The sequence below is a fragment of the Phyllostomus hastatus genome, unplaced genomic scaffold (genome assembly GCF_019186645.2).
Source record: "Phyllostomus hastatus isolate PE091 unplaced genomic scaffold, TTU_PhHast_1.1 phas_contig_86, whole genome shotgun sequence".
In the NCBI taxonomy this organism is placed as follows: Eukaryota; Metazoa; Chordata; class Mammalia; order Chiroptera; family Phyllostomidae; genus Phyllostomus; species Phyllostomus hastatus.
In genome coordinates, this window is record NW_025333977.1 from 70,480,398 (window position 1) to 70,504,763 (window position 24,366).

A 24,366-nucleotide genomic window follows, 5' to 3' on the forward strand; every position below is an offset into this window, starting at 1 on the left:
GAAACATTTAAATAAAAGTACTTTTATTAAACTCACTCCTGATCCCTCCTAAAATGCTTTACAGGATAATGAAGTTACCAAAAACAAAACAAAACAAAACAAAAAATCCAACAGCAAAATCAGCAACATACAAGTATATTACATTACTGTAGTTCATGACTGGTTATCCACAGGATCCAGTTCAGTCTCCTTAAAAAAAAATAACATATCCAGCTCAATTAATCCAAAGCAACCTGGTAATGAAAGAACCATCTGTCTTATTTTTCAGCTTCTCTCCACACATACACACAGCTTTATTGTTAAATGCGGAGGTGAGAGGTGGAGCTGTTGCTCCGAAAACTCTCTGAAGGGGAAGGGAAGGGAGGGGAGCGAGAATGAGGAGGAGGTCAAGGAAAATGAAAGCATCAAGAAGAAAGCAGCGAGAGAAAGAGTGGGGAAATTAGTAAAAATAGCAACTAGTTTAAGAATGTGCTGTGGCCACTTTCTCAAAAAATTTTTGAAAAAAATCTTTAAATGCTCCTGCGACAGCTTGTCTTATATGAGACTAACCGAGATACGAAAACCACCATCAACAGCAAGACTTGCAGCTCTGCATTTCCTGTGCTGGCAGAAATGTTTTTTTTTTTTAATTCTTGAGAAACAAATATGAAAACCAAAGGTTTTATTTCAGAAGCCACCTATGAACTCTAAATGTTATACAAGGAAATAGTTATGTTTTATTATGAAAATCATATAGTAACATGAAAAAACGTTTAGATTCTACCAAGAAAGAAAATTTTCAAAAGCTGAGTGCACTGATGTTATTTCTACGTGTTTGATGTGTGTGCAATACATTACTGAAAGCCGCTAAAGAAAAACATAATCAGTTCACGTGCTGACTTGTGGACTACAGTAATTTTTCTCTGAAAAGTTTAAAAATCTTAATCTCAATCTAAAATCCAAATCTTAAAACTAAAATCTTACAATTTAGAGAAACAGGAAATGCTTATTTTCATATATTTCTACATATGCACTTAACTTTTTTGTTGTTTTTTAATATATTTTATTGATTATGCTATTACAATTGCCCCATTATCCCCCATCAGTCCCCTCCACCCTACACACCCTCTCCCACTCACATTCCCCACCTTTAGTTCATGTCCATGTGTTACAAATTCTTTAGCTTCTACATTTCCCATACTATTCTTGCCCTCCCCCTGTCTATTTTCTACCTACCATCTATGCTACTTATTCTTCATACCTTGTCCCCCCCTCTCCTCCTCCCAATCCTCTGTTGCTAACCCTCCATGTGATCTCCATTTCTCTGGTTCTGTTCCTATTCTAGTTGTTTGCTTATTTTGTTTTTGTTTTAGGTGTGATTGTTAATAATTGTGAGTTTGCTGCCATTTTACAATACATATTTTTTTATCTTTTTCTTATCTTCTTTTTCTTAGATAAGTCCCTTTAACATTTCATATAATAAGGGCTTGGTGAGGATGAACTCCTTTAACTTGACCTTATCTGAGAAGCACTTTATCTGCCCTTCCATTCTAAAAGAAAGCTTTGCTGGATAGAGCAATCTTGGATGTAGGTCCTTGCCTTTCATGACTTGGAATATTTCTTTCCAGCCCCTTCTTGCCTGCAGGGTCTCTTTTGAGAAATCAGCTGACAACCTGATGAGAACTCCTTTGTAGGTTACTGTCTCCTTATCTCTTTCTGCTTCTAGGATTCTCTCCTTCATTTTTACCTTGGCTAATGTAATTATGATGTGCCTTGGTGTGTTCCTCCTTGGGTCCAACTTCTTTGGGACTCTCTGAGCTTCCTGGACTTCCTAGAGGTCCATTTCCTTTGCTAGAATGGGGAAGTTCTCCTTTATTATTTGTTCAAATAACTTTTCCACTTGTTGCTCTTCCTCTTCTCCTTCTGGTACCCCTGTAATTCAGATGTTGGAACATTTAAAGATGTCCTGGAGGTCCCTAAGCCTCTCCTCATTTTTTTGAATTCTTATTTCTTCATTCTTTTCTGATTGTATGTTGTTTTCTTCCTTCTGGTCCACTCCATTGATGTGAGACCCAGATTTGTTTCCATCACTATTGGTTCCCTGTGCATTTTTCTTCATTGCAGTTATTGTAGCCTGTGCATTGTTTCATCTAATTTGCAACCAAATTCAACCAATTCTGTGAGCATCCTGATCACCAGTGTTTTGAACTGTGCATCTGATAGGTTGGCTATCTCTGTTGCTTAAAAGTATTGGTTCTAGGGCTTTCATTTGTTCTTCTGTTTGAGCCATCTTTTTGGTCGCATCTGCTATGTATAAGGGGCGGAGTCTTAGGTGTTCACCAGGGAGGGTCAGCCCAGTCGCTGGGTTGTGACGCTGTATGTGGGGGCAGGGTGTTTGAGGGAACAATGGTGCTTGCTCCAATCTCTGTGGGCCTTCAGTCCCTTCCGCCACTTCCCTCAAGCAAACTAGGCCTTTCTGGTGCTAATTCCTGTGTGGGTGGGCTTGTGCACCCTTTGGGTCTTTCCAACGACCTCTCCTGTGAGGCTGGGAGTCTCCCTGTGCCTCAACCCCCACAGGTATTTTCAATCAGTGCCCCGAGGTTCTATTTCCCAGTGCTGGGACCCTAGGACTGCCCAGTCAGCCAGCCGCCTAGCGTGCAGTGCCTTGCTTCACAATCACTGCCTTGTGGGGTCTGCTCATTACCACCCCTCGGGTGGGGTCTGCCAGCCGCTGCTTGCGCGCCCAGGGTCCACCCACTGCGGTCTAGCACACGGGGGATGCCTTACATGGGTCCCAGCGCTCTTTGTGCCACAACCACTCTCTGCCCAGCTGTCCGACTCCGCCCCTCCTGCTGGTCTGGATGAACATGTTTATTTTAACTTCTTGGTTGTCCGACTTCCATACAGTTCAATTTTCTGTCAGTTCTGGTTGTTATTCTACTTCTAAATTATTGTTGTCCCTATCTTGGTTGTGCAAGGAGGCACAGTGTGTCTACCTACACCTCCATCTTGGCCGGAAGTGGTCTGCACTTAACTTTTGAAGTGCTAAGTAGTTGACAAATTTATAAATTGTAAAGTGGCAAACCGCCTTAGGGGCCAGGGGCCATTGTTATAACAGAAGTCTCCCAAGTCTCCACCGTGACAGACTTTTGCACCTAAGGAAATTATGGCTAATGATAAGTGGGCCTCAGCAGCATTCTGCCTAAGTGTATACAAATACAGCTCCTAAGTTTCTATTGCCTTCTGCCTACCGTTCTTCATTACCAGCTGATGTAAAGGGGGCAATCACAATATTGAACTTGGAAGTGCCCTTTTCAGATTTTCTAGTCTAAGTCAGTGAGTAAAGAAACCTCAGTGCTCTACCAGGAACAACTGGGGGAAGTGGGATTTTGTTACACTTGGAGAAGTTTAGCTCAAGGGAGGAAATAAAAAAGCCCATTCTTGTGTTTAGATGGAGAAGAAGAGGCATTAGCCAGGTTCTGAAGGCTACCAGTGATTAAGCCAGGGCCAGTGAATGCAACATTCAAGAAGTTAGCTTTGAGCTCTGTAAGGAAGAACTTGTTAATAGTTAGGCTGCCTAAAGATAACTACATGCTGCTTTGCAGGATAATGAGTCACTTGTTACTAAAAATATTCTGTTTTAAAAACCACTTAGGAGGGATTTGGAGATCAGTTCTTAATAAACTTGAATATTCATTGGCATCACCTGAGCATCTTGTTGAAATTTGATTCAGTAGGTCTGGGGGGCCTGAAAATCTGCATTTCCACAAGCTCCCATGTGATGCCAGTGTTGTGGGTTAGAACTGTGAGTCTTGTCAAGGCTGTAGCTTGATTACAAGCACTAGAATGTTATTTAAATCAGTGTTTGCCAAAGTGCAGTCTTCAACCAGATGGCTTTAAAAGTCCTCTTTACCCCTGATTTGGTGGCAATGATTAATAAATAGGTTAACTGGTTATAAGCAGGGTTTTGCAAGTGCACACATTCAAATGTCCAAAAAAAGGTATCTTAGAATCTTTCAGGACTGGCCAGGTCATACTTCTGAGCAATAACTAATTTTGCACAATTCTAAGGAAGAGATAAGATGTTTCACTTCAATTTTTTTTAATATTTAACTTTTTCTCTTTTTTTAAAATTTTTTTAAAGATTTTATTTATTTTTAGAGAGGAAAGGGAGGGAGAAAGAGAGAAAGAGAAACATCAATGTGCGGTTGCTGGGGGTCATGGCCTGCAACCCAAGCATGTACCCTGACTGGGAATCGAACCTGCAACACTTTGGTTCGCAGCCCATGCTCAATCCACTGAGCTACGCCAGCCAGGTATATTTTTAATGGTGCTCTTACTGCAAGTTTGGCAGATAAATAAGCATATTCTGATGAATGAATGAATGAATGATGCATGAATATATGATTTCAAAATGCAATTATTTATGATGTCAGTATACTACAGTTAACAGTAGGATGAAACAAAATATGGCTACAAAGTAATATTTCCCAGTGATTTGTGTTATAAAATCTCCAAAGGTGGGGAGGGGGAAAGTCTTCCAAGGCTATAATTTGTAGGGTGCTTTATCAAGGTAGAGCTTTGCATTATTTTTCTAACCCTATAATTTCACCTCCCTACCACCTATCTGAGACATAAAAATTCCTTCAATGCTTAGAAAGTCCCCGTCCTTGCTTGCTCATATTTTTGCTCCGCTTCCCTACTTAGCTAATAAATTTGGGCTTGCAATCAGTTCAAAATCCCATATGATATCTTTCCTGGATAATTATGCTAATATTTGAACACAAAGACCTTCCTCAATTTGTAAAGCATTCTTAGGTTTCTCTCGAAGAGTAAATAAACCCACAACTAAGGGGGAAGCAGTTTCTTGCCTTTTCTTCAACTTTGAAACTCTCCTTTCCAAAGGGCTTACTGTTTTAGTTTGCTTAAAAGTTGTAACAATTTCATTTGACTTACAAAAGCCCTTTTTTATTACATCAGTTTATTCTGATTGAGCCTAGCTTATTCTGCTCCCTGGGAAGTATCATCTCTTGTTTGCTAATTCCTCTTTGGCTATTTTTAAAACAAAAGAAGTGATGCCCTGGCTGGTGTGGCTCAGTGGATTGAGTGCCAATCTGCAAACCAAAGGGTCACCAGTTCAATTCTGTCAGGGCACATGCCTGGGTTACAGGCTAGCTGCCCAGTAGGGGATGCGCAAAAGGCAACCACACATTGATGTTTCTCTCCCTCTTTCTCCCTCCCTTCCCCTCTCTCTAAAAATAAATAAATAAAATCTTAAAAACAGAAAAAAAGTGAGTTAATTTCACAATAAACAATCTGGTAAAGAAATCAAACCTTAAGATTAAAGTGCTGGAAATGTTCCTGCTTTCCTCAGGATCACCAAATGATCCTCTAAAACCTCTAAAGCTACAAATATGACGCAAATCTTCATTTGGGTTACCTTATCATTTATTACGGCAAACAAACCAATACATGTAAAGTATATTTTTTATAAAATTATATAATCCTAGATTTATTTCTTTTGGTCAAAGCACATTGAGTCAAGTTCATTTCCTGAAAATATTAACTCTAAAAGTTTTTGCCTTCTGGGGTAACTTTATTTATCTAGTCAATAAATAATTTCCCAATGCCTACTCTAAGTCAAAAATTGTTGTAGATACTAATGATACAGTAGTGAAGAACAAAAAGTTTACAATCCAGGACAGGGTAGTTCACAAGTACTGTATTTTGCCATGTATAATGCACAGTTTTTGCCCAAATTTTTGAGGGAAAAATAAGGATGCACGTTATATGTGGGTAGTACTACTTTCATATCTATATATTTTTAATTCTTTTGTTTATGCTTATGCATTAAAAGTGTTACTCTAGAAAGCAATAATGATATCTGTGTGCAAAATAACACCCTGAAATATGATAATCGGTTTTGTTTCTAAATATAAATTAATAAAAAATTGAATTAAAAAATTAAAATGAGAAATTTTTTGTCCTGCAAGTTTGGGCCAAAAATGTGGGTGAGCACTATACACAGAAGCACATTATACATGGCAAAATACATAACTTTTTTTATGAGTACAGTAATGTTTGCTCTATTATTCTCTTTATTGTTGAAACTTTTATAATTTAAAAATAATTATAAAAATCATTTGACAGGTTGTGATAAAATGTTAGATTAAAATAACAGAATACAAAAATTTACAGTATAATTGCAATAATATACTATGTATCACTTTCACTAGGATGTTTTTTAAAACTACCTTTTTATTGAGCAAATACTACATGCTAAGGGGTTTAATGAGAGGACAAATAACCTGTACAAAGTCACAGAACAAACTGTGAGTGGAATTTTACTTTGAATTCATGTGTCTGTAACTCCAGAACCTGTGCTCTTAACCCCCATGGGTAACTTTTAAAGGACAACTGTGGTTTGAGTAGGAACTGGCCCAAGGTGGGGAAGAACAGGAGGCTTCTCTGAAGTTGAAAGAATTCTTAGAAAACCCCTCTGCAAAACTCCTCTGCGAAAGAGTTCACCAGATTAAATTAGGGTGGAAATAAAAAACATTCCAGGCTGAAGAAATGACATTCACAAAGAGTCGGAGGTGGAAATGAAAATAATACACTGAAAGAATTGAGGCTGCTCGTAGGAGTGATGATGAAAATATTGATAGCTAATCTTTGTTGCATAGCTACCACATGCATAGACTGATATGATCCTCAGAACAGTGCCAAAACAGGCATTGTTGTTCTCATTCTACAGATAGGAAACTGAGGCTAAGAGGAGTTCACTTGTTCCAAGATCTCAGAGCTAGAAGATGTCAAGCCAAGGTTTGGCCTAGGCAGTCTTCTGCTGGGGTCTTTATTCATAACCTGTGAGCTGTTAGAGTTTCCCAAGAGCCCGGGCAACTTGGAGGTTTCCTCATGTTCAAGATTCATTCTGTCAACTTTCATTTTTCACAGAATAACATCATAAAATACAGCTGTATTAGAATAGCTTCAGTCTCATTCTGGGTCACGACAAATGTATGGCTTCTAGTTGGAACTTCTTTCCTTAGGGAATACTACATGGAATGTTTTATCACGAAAATGTTAATAGAAGCATTAATGTCAATATAACAAATGCCCATGAACCCCAAAACCAAAATAAACATATCTTTTCAGGAATCTTTTTAAAATGTAGATTTAATTCCCCTCCCTACCCCAGTTACTCTTCTCCCAGAGGCAACCACAGTCATGAATTCGATAGAGAGCCTGTCTACTTTTTATTCATACACCAGCACAAGCACATACATTCATAAACATCACATGGTGTGCAAGATCGTTTTCTGTGATGTTTAATATTTGCATACATAACATTCTAAAATTTGTGTTTTTCACTCTACACTTCTGGTTTTGAGGTACATCCATATTGATGAATAAAGGTCATTAACCAAATATAGTATCACTAGCCATTCTTCACTAGCAGACATTTAAGTTGTTTTCGGAGAATTGCTTATCTGAATGTAATTTTGGAGTCAAATTTCTTTTTTTCCAATCTACAAAATCCAGTTTACAAAGTTGATGAATCTTACGAATTGCTAAAAAGAGTCTCAGAAATTTCATTTTAAGTACAGGAGTTTTTTCCCTAAAACATAAACCTTTAATAAGTCAAGTCATATAAAATTACCTAAACATTTGAAATATAAGGAATCTCTGAAAAGGGAAAATAGTGTTTTAAATGAGACAATAAATTTCTGGTTAAGGTAAATTTATAATAATCCTGTTGAAGTAAAACATTGAAGAGAAAGTAGATGCAGAATATAAGTCTTATAACTGCTTTCTCTTCCAATAATCACACTGACTGAGCAAGAATAATCAGAGTGTTTGAGCAAATACATGAACCAGAAGTTCCTCTGAATGCTTTGTTTTGTGCTCTGGCCAGAAAATAATCCAAGGCACAACCCCACAGAAAGATAACCAAAACTGTTTTTAGAGTCAAGGGATTGGGAAGTGCCAGAGTCAATATTTAATAAAGCAGACAATCAAAACAATATAATGCTGGCTTTTGATCTTTAAATAGTTATACCTATAAACCATGTGACTGTAAATGTTCTATTTTCATTAATGAAGACTTTTAACTCAAGTGTATCATAACAAGGTTTATTACCAAGCATAAACTAAAGTCAGGTCTAGAAATATGTGAAGATCCATCCATAGAATTCCTATACCTTTAACATTATTTTCTATTTTTAAAAAAATAAAAAGAATCTGAGCTCTCACCAGCATAACTCAGTTGGTTGGGTATTGTCCCGCAAAGCAAAAAGTCGCCAGTTTGATTCCCCATCAGGGCACATGTGTGGGCTGCAGGTTCAGTCCCCAGTTGGAGCACCCAATTGATGTTTCTCTCTCACATCAATGTTTCTCTCCCTTTCCTTCTCCCTTCCCTTCTCTCCAGAAACAATACGTAAATTTTTTTAAAAAGAACCTGAATTTCAAAAGGCAAATGTTTTAAACAATAACTGTTTACTAACAGCTGCATTCTTCACACTATAAAATAACCTAGCCTAGACAATACCAAAGAAAATTTAAACAGGGGCATTTCTCTTCAGAAGGAGGGAAAAGTCTCTTTTTCCAGAAGATTTCCAAAGAATTGTACAGCATCCTCAAAAGGGTAAATTTCAAATATATATATATATATATATCTCGGTTTCCAATGGAAGAAGTAACTGCAGCATTCTAGGAGTCACAATGAAGTCATACTATTCAGCCCCATTTTCAAAAACAACTAGCCAAGTGTTTTAGTATGCTCATAGGCAAGCCAAAGAGATATCACTTCTAGATCCCCAGCTTCCAGCCCACAAAATCCTCTTGGGCTTAGAAAAACCCTCCCGGTCTTCAGGAGGCAGCCATGAACTCTACTGAAATTTATCCTACCAGTAATTCAGTGAAATTACTGGCCAAGAAGGTAGAGCAATGCCATCATCCATTTGCCCATCTGTCCATCCATCCAACACAGATATTTATTACCCATTTGTCACATGACACAAGATCTCAGGGTACAAGGACTGTCTGAGCTGAGTGAACACAGGTGTACAAAATGCAAATCTACATAGCCACACATTTGAACACAGACAATCCAACACACCAGACATAATCTTTTGCCCCAACATAACCTCTTAACTACAGCTTCAGAGCTCACTGTTTTCTTTTTCAATTACATAAGTATATTTTACAGAATATGTGATTACCATAAAACATGCAGCTTTTCTGCATTTTCCCCTCAAAGGACAAAATATAAATATTAATATAGTGTGAAACCAGCAGAAACTAGAAGTTAAGGAGGGTTGGCAAGAGAATAAGGAAGCACAAAGAGACCCAAAACAAAAACAAAATTTTGAAACTTCCCACATCTGTAATTTTTTTAAAATGTTCTGAGGACTTCTCCACATTTCCTAGCAGTAAGCAAAGGCTTCTGAAGTGAAAGAAAGAGGCAGCTTAGGAGTGCACATCCCCTCTGCAACTGAGCTAGGCTCTGGACATACGAGGCTACAGGGCAGAAACTGTGTTAAGAGCATTTAGGACAAAAGCTTCCCAAAGTCCCCACATCCCAAAGGAAGGGCACAAAAGAAAAGTGCAGGAAGTGGCCTGAGTCTGTAGAGTAACCCTGGGGATTTCAAACAGCATAGTCCTTGTGGTTCCCCTAACACCAGAAGCTCATCCCAGGGGAAAAAAATAGATAAATGGTAAGGCAGTGTAAAACCAGTCCTTTGCTGCTGTAAGTACTGGGTCATCTGCCATGTTCTTCTACATAGTTCCTTACTACTGTAGCCTCATTGTCAGGCTTCAGGCTGCCTTTTGATTCAATGGCTTTCTTATTTTCTCAATTGAGAACAGGTCTTTGATATGCCTACATACAGCAAAACAAAACCTTTATTTGCAACATGCCAAACTATTTGAGAGTAGGTATTTCATTTAAAAAATAAAGTTGCATTTTTTCCTATTAAAGGTGATTTTGGACCAGAGCAACTGGGGAAAACTGGATGGAGGATGTGGCCCTAGTTTGAGTCTGGGAGGGTGGGTAAGGACACCTCAGTACAGACCAGACGAGAGGCAATGACAGGAACCCAGCGAAGGTGGATTTTCAAGGTTTGCTCTGGGGCCTGTCAGTAAAAGAAGCTGGCTGGGTCTGAACGTGCTAATGAAAGGCAGAGTTAAGAAATTAAGAAAAAGCTGTAGAATGGTAAGAAACCTCTGCCTCCTATAGGGCACATCCCAGACATGGAGCAACCAGAGACAAGGGAGGGCACTCTGTGAGCCAGTCCAGACAGCAGCTTGGACAGGGTAGAGCCAGGGCAACTCCAGGACCAAGGGCCAGGTGTGCGCAGGGGGAAGCAGAGCAGAGGGTTCAAGGTGCCAGGCCCACCGTAGACCCTCCGCATTCATTTCCTAGGGCTGCAAGAAAAAAGTACCATAAACAGGGTGGCTTACAACAGAAGTGTATTGTCTCACTACACACTTGTCACACAATACACTGTCTCTGGAGGCTAACAATCCAAAATAAATGTCTCGGCGGGGTCATGCTCCCTCCGAAACCTGTAAGGAAGAATCCTTCTTTGCCTCTTTGTAGCTGCTGGTGGTTCATTGGCACTCCTTGGCGTTCCTTGTCTTGTCCATGCATCTCTACAATCCAATGTCTGTCCTCACATAGTGCTCTGCCTGTGTCTGTCTTCACATGGATGCTTCTTATGTGGACATCAATTATACTAGGGGCCCACTCTACTCCAGCATGACCGCATCCTAACTCATTGTATCTGCAATGACCCCACTTCCAAATGAGGTCACATTCTGAAGTACTCGGAGTTAGGACTTCAACATGTCTTTCGAGGGGACACAGTTCAACCTGTAACACCCCTCCTGGATGGCCCAGTTCTCATCCTCAACCAGAAGGACTCTGAGGCTCTGAAGCCATTCGGAACACCTGGGTGCTGCTGATTCAAGTTTCGCCAGAGAAAAATCCCCCTGTGGTGGAGAAAGTCCGAGGAGTGCTTACATCTAAGGACAGAAGCTGAGACCGGGTGGAGCCTGTGGTGCACTTCCAGAGGGCAGTAAATGTTCTAATTCTCTCAGCTGGAGGAGGTTTATGTGGGTGTGTTCACTGGGAGGAAATGTATGAACTATACTGACACGGTTTGTGTACTCCTCTGAATGTCTGATATTTCCATGAAAAGTTTACTTTAAAAAACATTAGAGAATATGAGCTTCCTGAGAAACAGGGGTCTTAGCAGCCTAGGTAGACCCTCAGAGAGGAGCATTATCTGGGAGGGACCACAACAAAGGAGTTAGCCACTCAGCCCTGCTGGTGCAGGACATGCCAAAGTAATTCACTTATAATAAAAATATAAATGATAAGGGGTCTATACATTTGAACTGGTAGATGGGCAACTTCTGTAGGCAATCCCATGGGTGATAATTAAAAAATTGTTTGATCCTGGCTGGGTGGCTCATTTGGTTGGAGTGTTGATCCATACACCAAAAGGTTGCAGGTTCGATCCCCACCCCAGGGTGAACGATCCATGTTTTTCTCTCACTTTGATGTTTCTCTTTCTCTCAAATCAATATAGGCTGATTGATGTCTCTCTCCCACATTTCTTCCCCCATCCCTCTCTCCCTCAAATAAACAAACACAACATCAGGTGAGGATTTTTAAGTTATTTGATAAGCACAGACCCACATTCAGGGCACTCCCTCCCTCGGCAGAGCTGGCACGGTGCTCAGACACTGCTTCCCTGGCCCTGTTTCCCTGGCCTCCTTGCAGACCTCTCCCGCACATTCCATTTCAAGCTAATTACAGTTGGAGTGAGCTCCAGTGTTTTTAGTTTCACATCTAATTCCTCTCTGGAAATTTTAAGCTCTTGTGGTTAGGGTATTTTGCGTCCTATTGCTCAATTTGCTACCAAGAGATATCAACATAAAAAAAGTTAAAATTACTGGACACCACTTAGACTTAGTAGAAAACATATCTTTGGAGTAAAAACATATAAGATTTTCTAGAATTAAATATAACTGAGACCTTTAACATCAGCTCTTGCATAAACTCTGAATAATATATTGATATATTAAAGACTGAGTAATGCCTTAAAAAATGAGAGGAGGGGGGAAGCCAAAATTTGATGGCAATGCAAACAAAGAAAAATCAAATATTGATCAAAATTTTACACATAAGACATCAAGCACATAATTATAGAAAATAAAGTGGTGATTGGAAGCACTTGGCTTTCTATTCTGTAAAATGTGTTTAGGGAGGACCTGAAAGAAGGCCATGAACTTGCAGTGATCCTCTTGGCTGTTCTTCAATGTCTCTGTCCTGCTGAGGACCATCTCTACTATCAAACTTCATAGAGAATCCCATGCTTCAAAAGTCTCAAATTATATTTAATATGCTTGTATTTTAAATACTTGGGTTATTAAAAATGAGAGCTCCAACATCAATTACATATTACCATAACCGGTTTCATCATTTTCTTATGAAAACAGCAAATGGAAGAGATGTATTCCATGCCAACATGTACATCCAAGTTCAACTTTAGAAGCAATGTGCAGAATTGACCGGTTATAAATTGTCTATATGGACCACAGGTGGCAAACACAAGGCCCACGGGCTGAACCCAGTGGCAGCGCTGAGCTCTCACTTAACTGTTAAGGAGTAGTTACATCTATACAGTCCTTTAATTACATTCGGCCCTTTGAAGGCAACCGCGAGGCTGATGTGGCCCCTGGTGAAAATGAGTTTGACACCGCTGATACAGACCTACATCCTGTAAGGCACATAGCCTTAGAGGGAGATGTAAACGCATACGCCGTAGGTGTCTGAGTCTGCTCGAGCAGACTCCTACATTCTCCCCTGCATCATCTCCCAAAATGCTTGATTCTGAGTGTTATACTCTAAGAACACCAAACTTGAAGTGGTTCTCAATCATACTGTTTCATGCTGCAGCACCTTTGATCATGCTGTCCCTGCTACCTGGAATGCCCTCCCTCCCTCTCTCTCTTCCTGCCTCCCAGCCTCCCTCTCTTCCCACCACCCCATCCCTGTCATAAATTGGAATCATCTGTTGGGATTCTGCTCTTCAATGAGGACCTCCCTTCCTATCTCCACCTTGCATTTGGATGAGGATACAGGACCATCTAAAAAAAAAGCATTCATAAAGCTGTCTCAAGAATAGAAATAATTCTAAGTCATATTTTTTAAATTATTAAAAACTCTAAAAGATATTAAGTTTTTTAATGGACATCTGTGTAGTTTTTGCTTCTTAACCCTAGTATATTCTGAAAAACTCATAGTGCTATTTTATCAACAGATTTCATCCCCAACTTCATTAAAAGCCCGTGTGCACATGTACGTACATAAAATACATGCACGCACACACACTGCATCCCTGTACTGTGCGCCCGCAGATCCCCATATGAACTACATTATAGATTCCTGAGCCTGGCACAGGATAGGTGCCCACGGACTTGCTGCTGTTCCAGGAGGAATAATTAAAGAAAAACAACCACATGAGTAGATTAATGCAGTCCACAGTGAAGTTAGATGCTAAAAGGAAACAGACCTGAAAAGAATTAGAGCTAGATAAGATCAAACAGAAAGATATTTTGGAAATAGTTAATTTTTAACCTTTGAGGAAGAATACCATTATAATACTAGCTATAATAATAGATTTATAATGGCAAATAACAGTAACATTGATTCAATGTTTGATATTTGGCAGAAGCTATGCTGAACTATTTATATGTAATTACTTTTTAAGTATATTTTATGATTATACTATTACAGCTGTCTAATTTTCTTTCTCTCCTTTGTTCTCCTCAACCCTGCACCACCCTCCCTGCAGCATCCCGCCCCCCTTAGTTCATGTCCATGGGTTGTACATAGAAGTTCTTTGGCTTCTCCATTTCCTATACTTTTCTTAACCTTCCCCTGTCTATTTTGTACCTACCAGTTATGCTTCTTATTCTCAGTACCTTTCCCCCCATTCTTCCCCCTCTCCCTCCCCACTGATAACCATCCATGTGATCTCCATTTCTGTGAATCTGTTCTTGCTCTAGTCGTTTGCTTAATTTGTTTTTGTTGTTTAGGTTCAGTTGTTGATAGTTGTGAGTTTGTTGTCATTTTACTATTCATAGTTTTGATCTTTTTCTTAGATAAGTCCCTTTAACATTTCATGTAATAAGGGCTTGGTGATGATGAACTCCTTCAACTTAACCTTATCTGGGAAGCATTTTATCTGCCCTTCCATTCTAAATGATAGCTTTGCTGGATAGAGTAATCTTGGATGGAGGTCCTTGCCTTTCATGACTAGGAATACTTCTTTCCAGCCCCTTCTTGCCTGTAAGGTTTCTTTTGAGAAATCAGCTGTTCGTCTTATGGGAAGTCCTTTGTAAGTAACTGTCTGCTTTTCTTTTGCTGCTTTTAAGATTCTCTCCCCTATCTTTAATCTTAGGTAATTTAATTCTGATGTGCCTTGGTATGTTCCTCCTTGGGTCCATCTTCTTTGGGACTCTCTGAGCTTCCTGGACTTGCATGTCTATTTCTTTCACCATATTGGAGAAGTTTCCCTTCAATACATTTTTAAATAAGTTTTCAACTTCTTGCTATTCTTCTTCTCCTTCTGGCACCCCTATGATTCGGATGTTGGAATGTTCAAAGTTGTCCCAGAGGTTCCTCAGCCCCTTCTCATTTTTTCTGAATTCTTGTTTCTTCATTCTGTTCTGGTTGACTGTTTATTTCTTCCTTCTGTTCCAAATCATTGATTTGAATCCTGGTTTCCTTCCCTTCACTATTGGTTCCCTGTATATTTTTTCTTTATTTCACTTTGTATAGCCTTCACTTCTTCCTCTATTTTGCATCCATACTCAATCATTTCTGTGAGCATGCTGATTACCATTGTTGAACTCTGCATCTTATAGGTTGTCTCTGTCCTTGTTGCTTAGTTCTTTTTCTGGAGTTTTGATCTGTTCTTTCATTTGAGCCATATTTCTTTGTCTCAGCACACCTGTTACATTGTAAGGGGTGTAGCCTTAGGTATTCACCAGGGATGGACAACCCTCTTTGCTGCATTGTGGGGCCGTCTGTCTGAGAGGGGTCAGAGAGAAAACAGTGCCACTTGCTGGCCTCTCACCCACTTTCTGTTACCTCCCCTGCTTCTGGCAAGCAAATTGGGCCTTTCTAGTGCTGATTCCTGAGTGGGTGGGTTTGTGTACATTCTAGGACCACATGGGTCCCTCCTATGGACTCTCCTGTAAGACTGGGAGGTTTTCCACTGCCACAACCCCCACAGATTTTTACAGTCAAGGTTTTGAGGCTTTATTCCCCCATGCTGGTACCCTGGGTTGCTCGGTCTGTCTCGCTTCCTAGTTGTTCCCCTCGGTTCATCTGCACACAAATGTGGCCACTGCCTTGCCTGCCTCTCCACATGGTTGCCCTTCTCCACCCCTTCTACCAGTCTGGATGAATGTTCCTTCTTTAACTCCTTAGTTATTGAACTTCCATACAGTTCAATTTTCTGGAAGTTCTGGTTGTTTTTTGTTTTTAAATTGACTGTTGTCCTCCTGTTGGTTGTGCGAGGAAGCAAAACGTCTACTATGCCTCCACCTTGGCTGGAAGTCCCTGTAATTACTTTTTAATTGCCATATTAATTGTGATGTGGACATGATCATAAATTTATAGATAAGGAAAGTGATGCTCTAAAGTTAGGCAACTTGTTCAGGCGCAGGCTGTTATAAACCATGAAACTGGGAAATATAATCTGGTTTGGATGTGGGAGTGTGGAATGGAAGGAAAGAGGTGCTAAGTGTCAAAAGCATATCCCAAACTAAAACACTGAGAGGCTTGCAGTGACTGGTGACTACGGGTTCAGTCGCAAGAGTAAATAGAAAGTCAGCAACATAAAGTGGCAGAACACGAAGACCAGTGGGAGAAATTCTTTAGATTTTCAGCAGGAAGAAAAGTTTCCTAATGAAAACCACACTTGAAGGATGTTATTATAAAAGGAATAGACAGACAGGTTCATAGGTGAAGAGCTTAAGAACACTTTTATAAGAATATGATTATATTATTTTTTGGTTAAAGCAGAAGAGCCCTGTCCACCAAATCTGTAAAAAAGAGTTTCTTGGGTTTTGTTATAGATGGATCAGATTTGTCCTCCAAAAACTTCAGTGTCTGGACAACATTTATAGGTACTTCATGATCAGAAAGTACACGTATTTCCTAACATCCTGCTTATGAAAAACCTAATTATTTCTAATTTATTTATAGTATAGCTGGAATCTAACAAGAGCAATTTGCTAACTTACTTTGACATTTCCTGAAAATATTCTGTTGGAAATATTTAGGCCACCACCATAGAAGGTGCTGCTTTAAGAAAATTTTTTTATAAGAGTGTATTTGAGTCACACTGACAATATATGCCAGGGAGCAGGGTCTCAAATGCTCCCAAAGGTGATGCTTTTATTAAAATGATAAAATATCATAGTCAAATAAAATGTAAAATAAAAATAGTATAATAAATGAAGTGAAATGAAATTAGATTAAATGCTTTTATTCAAAACTGTGTACCCCTTTAGTAAGAGTCCTTGGTACATTAAGGGATGGAGGAGGCAAAGATAAGGAAATATGTACATTTTCTATGTTCAGCATAGAGCCAAAGAATAAAAAGAGATTAGAGACTTCTTTTTAAGTTATGTAACTCTTTTTTATAGTTAATATAAAGTTCATATAAAATGTAGATAATATAATATATACTAAGTGTAATAATTTCCAAATGTCCACAGTATTTTGACAGCAGTTGTATTTGAAACACAGTTTATTCTCATATTATTATTTACTAATTATTAAATTATTTTCTATATGAACACCTGTAAACCTACTTTTTTATTTTTTGAAGATTTTATTTCTTTTTAGAGAGAGGGAAGGGAGGGAGAAAGAGAGAAAGAGAAACATTGATTGGTTGCCTCTCACACTCTCCCATCTAGGGACCTGACCCACAGCCCAGGCATATTCCCTGACTGGGAATCAAACCAGCAACCTTTCATTTTGTGTGCAGTGCTCAAGCCACTGAGCCACACCAGCCATGGCTGTAAACCTAGTTTTGCCACACCTTATACATTAGTGATGTTAAGAAGCATGCAGGGTAAAAATGGGCAGGACAGCCCTGGCTAGTGTGGCTCAGTGGACTGAATGCTGGCCTGTGAGCCAATAGGTCACCAATTCAATTCCCAGTCAGGGCACATGCTTGGGTTGTAGGCCAGGTCCCCATTTGGGGGGTGCATGTGAGACAACTACACACTGCTGTTTCTCTCCCTCTCTTTCTCCCTCACTCCTGCTCTCTAAAAATAAATAAATAAATAAAGTCTTTAAAATTGAGCAGGGCACCTGGCTACAGAATCCCAGAAACAAGTTTCTCTCTAGAGAGTACACCAAGCTTCCCCAGAGAGTAATATCCTGGTAATGATGAACTAACCCGGAATCAAAGGATAACGGATAAAATGCTAGGCCTTCTCTTCATTTCTGATAAACCAGCACTACTAAGATTTATTACCTTGGACATAAACATTCATGTTTTAAGAGCTACTCTAAGACTGCCAAGATCATCTACAGAGACCAATAGAAATGAAATTGCAACAGGCATAGCACATTCCCCTGAGAAATATTGCAAGTCCTGCACATTAGCACAGGAACTGTACTCTAAAAAGAGCATGAACCTCCCATAACAGACAGACTACATACAGGGCAGCCTGGGAAAGAGGGATTGGGAGTTCAGAAAAAGGCAAGACTTTTGGATTATTCAGATTATCACCTCTTGCAACAATAATTTTCTTGCAAAAGATTAATTGTGATATATTTAACTAAATAATTAACTTCATTTTAAATATCTAGTTTCAGATGTCACCAGCCAACCAGAGACTTCTTAGAGACAATAGATATTCAGTTTGGAGAGAGGAACTGATATCTCACTATCAGACCTAGTGATGAAGAGTTTTATGCATGAAGGTAAAATTGAATGTATGGATCTCAAAGGATGAGAGGAACATTGTGCAGGGTCCCCTGAGCCCTGTCTGCTTCTCTGTGTGGATATGTCTGTGCCCTGGCCCAGAGCAAGGAAGGGGCAATCGGTGATGGCCATTTAAAGGGGAGAAGAAAAACCAACTGAGAGTGAAAATCTGTGTGGGGCAGGGAGGTAGGGAGGGAGAGAGAGAGAGGAAAACCAGTCGCCCACTGGGTAAAGACTAAGTCTCTAATTAAAACTCCCCAGTGTCATCCTGTTCTAATTAAAACACAGTTCATACTCCTTTCTAAGATTTGAAGGCTTCACAAAAGCTGACTCCCACCTACCTCACTGACTTCATTTCCTCCTACCTCCCCTTTTGCACTCTTCTTCATGGAGTTCTTCAAAGCCCTCGAATTCATTCATGCCCCTGGCACTTTGCAGTTGCTATTCACTCTGCTAGAATGCTCTTCCTTCTGCTTTTCACTTGACTGGCTCTTTCTCACCATTCACACCTCAGGCCAAATACCACCTCCTCAGCAAAGCTTTCTGATTGCCCTAAAGTAGCTTCCCCCATCCCCTCTCTAGCACACCTCAGGCTGTATTGTCTTCGTAACACTCATTCTATCTGAAAGATGGTTTTCATTTATTTGCATCTTGTTTAATGACTCCATTTTCCACAAAAACATAAGCTCTATAAGAGCAGAGGCTTTGTTTTGTTCAACACTGCACACCCTATCCCCACCACCAGCACCGAGAACATGTCCTATTACATGGTAGATACCCAGTAAATATTGGCTGAATCTCAAGTCCCACCTTACGCATGACCATGCAGAAAGACACCCATGATCCACTGGAAAGCCACTCTCTGCTCCCCTGTCACCCACATTTCCCAGCACAGTGACTGTGACCCACAGCCATACCAACTCTGCAGCCATTTCCACAGCCTGTGGAAGGCAAGAGTGATGCTGCTTCCCTTGGAAGAATCTCTAGCTTCCTTGCCATCTCTTTATCTGGAGACCATATTCTCATCTTCTACAGATCTTTCCATCGTAGGAAGTCAGTGTTTAAAGAACCCTACAGAGATCATCATTACAGGCTACTGAACAAAATGATGCCATTTGCACACTGAGCCTGAGATATAAGGGGGAGGAGAGGACAGGGAGGAGGAGAACCGTTACACTCTGATTTCTGGTGTTTATGATAAGAAGGTCTCCTACAAGTTGGCTGCTCTCCTTCCCTTCTTTCCCAGCGGTCCAGGGAGAAGAAAGCCCCTGGCCAGATACGGAAGGTTGTAGAAGTAAACAGTAAGCCAGCCTCTCCCCTCTGATAACCAAAAGCTCTCCAAGAAAAAGAAATGTGAATGTGGAGAAGAGACTCAGATCCTACTTCTCCCTACTCTCCTCTACCCTCATAACTTCACTCCTAGGATCTCACCCATTTTTATCCCACCAGCATGGCAGCCAGGCTTCAGACCATGTCCGAGACACTGCTGACTCCCATGCCGAAGGCCTGTGCTTCTGACACCCAACATGGAACCACAGAGATAGTTTCCTACTGCAGCCCTCTGATGTCTAATGCATTCATTCTCGTCTACGCATCCAGCTTGCTCCAAATCAAACACAGTTTTATTTTTAACCCATAAGGCTTCACTTGGAAATTGTGATGTGTGCTGTCATCCACTGTCGTTGGGATAAACAGGAGAGGTTAATTTTATCTGTGAAGGTGAGGACGTAGACCTGGGAAGACTTCTAGACAAGAAGAATACGTAGGAACTTCAGTGAAACTATACGCAGAATGAAAAACTTTTTGGGACACAAGCTATTGGAGATGACATAACCTCCTGAATTTGGCAAGACACAGCATACCTAAGCAGCATGCCATAAATGTGGAGAAGACAGAAAACATCTAACTGGTGAAAGTCTGAAGCAATCAGATGGAACGGCAAAGTATGCAGACCAGCTGTTCAAGAGCCCAGCCTAACGTGTAATTGAGAAAGTGTATTCAGATTGGGGGATATAGAAGTTGCATGTTCATGACAAAGGAGAAAGACATGCACACAGGATGAAAGAATTTTTGAGTGATATATACCACGGAGGCTTCCTAGAATTGTACAGGGCAGAGGTGAAGCAGACCTTCGTGTAATCCACTCTGAGTCACTTAACCTAGAGCAGACTCTGGGTTTTTTGTGTTTGTTTTTTAACTGTAAAACAGGACTAAGCATTCCTGTCTTGTAGTTCTGTTGAGAAAACTTAATAAAGTAGCATATGTGAGCACACTGGGGGTCACAGTGGGTGCCGCACCACTTTCCTGCTGTCTTCACCTCCTGGATGAGCACAGCCTAGAACGCATGTTAAACAGAGCTCTGGTCTCCATCCTTGGATGGAATCAATTTCCAGGGAAGTCAAATGGTGATCTGTATGGTCAGCAAATGATGTTAATCAGTGAAGTATGGGAAGCAGCATTATTTCATTGCTCTCCCATGATGTCCCACACGATGTGGAACACTCCAACAGAAGAAAGCAGCTGCTACTAAGTTCTGGAAGGAGAAAACTTGAGAATTCCAATTTTCACAGAAGACAGACTGATGTTTTTAATGTTATGTCTGTTATGTCTTGATGGCATTATTCTGTCAATACTATCTGTTCCCTTCTGAGCCTCAAAGATTTTTATTGATTTGGTGTATGTCAACATAAGAAACACCAAACCTTTAAGAATTTTTTAGTTTATTTGAGCCAAACTGATGATGATTACTGGGAAGCAAAATCTCAACAGAGTAAATAATCCAAAAAATGACACCTTACTTTATACATTACAATCAAAAGAGTAGGTGGTAGGGGGTCACGAAATCCACTGGAGATAGATTAGGAACACAGGAGAAAGTAAATCAGAGGAATCTCTGGGATTGGATAAAAAGTAAAATGAATAGACATATACCACTTTTACACAAGTAGGTATAGCACAATTACCAGTCAAAAATTAACGTGATAGCAGTAACAATGGGGGGATTTGTGGTCTCTGCTCTGGCCCACCCATTGTACTTTCAAAGGTATGTTATCAGGTATGTTAAAGAGACAGGCTCAGTTACAGTGAAGACTAACTGGTAGGGAAGAACACTGCCCTAGGACATGGCGATCTGCCATAAGCTGCTTTTAGTTAGAACGTTTTAATTTCAGACCATCCTGTGTGGTTACTGTGGTCTCTGAGTTTGTAAGGCCACCATGCAGGCCCCTTTTTGTCCAAAAGTATAAGAATACACTATGTCCAAAAATCTACAGAAATGTAGTCTACAAAGTAGTCATACTTTATTGCACCATTGTAAGGAAGCATGAGACAGTCTGGGACACTGACCTTCAGCAAGTATGGTAAAAATATCCCTCAGGGAGACACCACCATGTAACCAATGAAGACTTCCTCTCTGGCTCCACTTGAAAGATCAAGGACAGCTTATGAAGCCAGAACCGGGTAATACAAAGAGTTTCTAGAAAAGTTCTCTACTTATAACCCAAAAACTGTCTCATTCAGAGACAGCAAATGAGACTAAGAGTGTCTCTCTTTTTCAGATATGAGTATGAAGAGCAGTCTTCGGTGTCCGGAAAAGACAGTATCACAAACCAATTTACACATGTCAAATCAGCAATCTTTCAAACGTAAAATAACCCAGCATCCTGACTCAAGTGTCCCAAATATTTAACATCTCCACGTAAATAAAAAGATAGCGTCGTGGCCTGCAGCCGAGAGAGGAAATGTGAAAACCAGTAAGCCAAATACCCAGGCCTGTGATATAGAGCGACCATCGGAGACCTGCAGACCAGGGCGGACATGTGGCCTTCGAGCCGCGGATGGAGAAAAGCTTCTGGCCAACCTACTTTCCTTAACTGTAACTAATCAAGTAATCATACCACTCAGGAGTGTTCCTTTTTAAGTACATGTGACTTTGAGTTTAGAACCTGTGGCTTATGTGGTTTCTGATACTCTGGCATTCACGATATTCTTCTTACCCCCACTCCTCCAGTTTTTAAAACATTGCCTTTGAATAGCAAACACCAAGCCCCCGCCCATAACCTCTCTCCCACCCCTTTCTCCTGAAGATCACGAAAGCAGCAGCTTTGGGTTCGTTTGCAGTTTCTGGAAATCACTTTTTATCATTTTTCTTTAAAGCCAGTATAACAGCACACAAGGAACGGGGCTGAAATGTCGGCCTCAAAAGGACAAGGTTTTTTTCTCCCTTATCTTGAAAACTAACTCGCCAAACACCTCAATTTGCTCACAGCCTCCCTTTCCCCCAAAGCGCCTCGGGGCTCGCTTTGTTAGGTCTAGTTCTCCAGCGGCGGGAACGAGGATTCCTCGCAAATTGTGGTGTAAGGTCTAAGAGGGGAAACTTGCCTTCAGCCGTGCTCGAGTACAGCTCTCTACGTAAGAAAACAGTAGAGAGCGAGGAGCCCGCGACTGCTCGAGCGCCCAAGCTCCCCTGCGATTAGAGAAGAGGCTCCCGGAGCAGGGTCCACCCCTCTGCCAGCGCCCCTCGGCCCGCTCGCCGGCTCCATCTGTCCCGCCCTTGCGGGGCTGGCAAGGGGTTCCGAGCGCCCCGCCGGTACCTCCCAGCGCCTAGACCCAGGCTGGTGGGGGGCGAACGCACGCCACGATCCAGGGTTGGGAGGGTGCAGTCGTAGCAGCTACAGAGGCTGCAAAACCCGGGGATCCAGGCAGAACAGACCCGGGCCGCCCCGATCCTTGACGGGAGCTCGGTCTCCCGGCACCCCTGACCTCCCTCCCTCCCTGCGCAGTGCGAACCCGCCGCGAAGCAGCCGGGGAGAGTTACCCGCCGAGGCCCAGGAGCGAAGACCGCAGAGGCTTGCCGGGTTTCGCCGCTGCTCCCTCCAAGCCGGCTGCTGCCTCTCCCGCGGGTCCTGCAGCATCAGGCCGCCGAGGCCCGCGGCCGGCCGAAACCGGAGGAAGGTGGAGGGGGTCAGGAGCGGGGCCGACACGATTCGGTCCCCCCTGACCTGACCAGAGAGCAAGGGAGGGCGCAGTGCCGCCCGCCGTCCGGGGCGCCGCCAGCCGGCACTCAACCCGCCGCGCCCAGGACAAGATCTCCCGCGACTGCTCTGAGAGCCGGCGGAGCCCTGGGGAAGCTCCTCCTGCTCGCGGCTCGCGCCGTGTGGGCGGTGGCCACGCCGCCCCTGAGTTCGCAAGGAAGGTGCAATGCGGCGAGGGAGGCTCCGGATGCCCGGAGCAGAAGCGAGGCAGGAACAGAGCCGAGCCCCTACCTTTTGGGCTTGGCGGACGCCAGCAGCGCGCCCTCGCAGGGCGCCCCGGACAGGAAACTCAGCACGGAAGAAGGCTGGGGAGAGCAGCGGAGGGCTTCAGGACAGGGTATGAGGATCAACTTTCACAGCCGAGAAGACACTCCCGTACCGCCCTGCTGTGTTTGGAAAACTGCCTGGGCAAAGGTGAGGGGCTGCCGGCGTACTCCCCTTCCCCGCCAGCTGGCGAGTGGCAGAAGTAAGCACGTTTGGCGCACCATCTGTGACACGAGCGGAGCAGGCGGTTTGGTTCCTAGCATGAAGGGAAGGGCATTGAGAGAGCTCTAGAATTCCTGGACTCTATCCATCCAGGGCAAACCTGTTCGTGCTTCTTATCTTTTTGGAGGAGTTGTTTTAAGAAGAAAGAAGGTGGGACGTGCAGTTTAACAAGTAGCTCTACCTTGAGGAAAGCATATAATAATGTCCTCACACTTGGATGGCTCTGAATACTTTTTAAATTTCAGCGTTTGTGTAATTCATTGTCTAACAACATTCAATTAATAACGCCAGCGTTTGGGAACTGTGCATCATCATCACATGCCATCAGTAACCCCAGAGAGAAGAGCCACAGACTTGGGTGCAATCCAAAGCGGACAATGTGTCTTGCGCTAAAACAAAGTCCTTCTGTGACGGACCTTACGGTATTTGTCTTAATTTCAACAACAGCCCTAGGAGGCAGCACTTGTCCTTTTCCCCAGTTTTACTAGTCAAAAACCAACAAACACACACCAGGAGAGGGCTCAGAAAATCCCTTTCCTTTTCTTGAAATTGCCTTTGGAGTAACCCACACAGATTTTGTCATTTTAAGATTTTATTTGTTTACTTTCAGAAAGAAGGGACGGGAGGGAGAAAAAGAGAGAAACATCAATGTGTGGTTGCCTCTTCTCCTAGCAACCCAGGCATGTGCCTGTTGTATCCAAGTTGCGAGCGAAAGAAATCTCCGAAGACTGAGATCAGTTTGATGTCAACTTTATTGGCCAAGTTTTAACCTGCGCAGGGGCGAACTTCCCAAATGAGACCGTAGTCTCGCGGCTACGCAGAGCCGCCAAAATGGAAGTCGCGCC

The 24,366-nt window shown here is 41.8% G+C and overlaps 1 protein-coding gene across 6 annotated transcripts in view; it reads right to left on the reverse strand.

Annotated features, from left to right (window-relative positions):
- The window catches only part of ST3GAL6 (ST3 beta-galactoside alpha-2,3-sialyltransferase 6), a 74,715-nt gene extending 50,684 nt beyond the window's left edge, over positions 1–24,031 (reverse strand). For 4 of the 6 annotated variants that reach the window (XM_045850815.1, XM_045850814.1, XM_045850817.1 and 1 more), the window contains exon 1: positions 22,819–23,145. The gene's annotated coding sequence lies outside the window, so the exon portion shown is untranslated. Of the gene's footprint in view, positions 1–131; positions 268–22,818; positions 23,146–23,266 lie in introns of those variants that run through there. The other 2 variants (XM_045850818.1, XM_045850819.1) reach the window with 2 other exon arrangements.
- Positions 24,032–24,366: the final 335 nt, after the last annotated feature.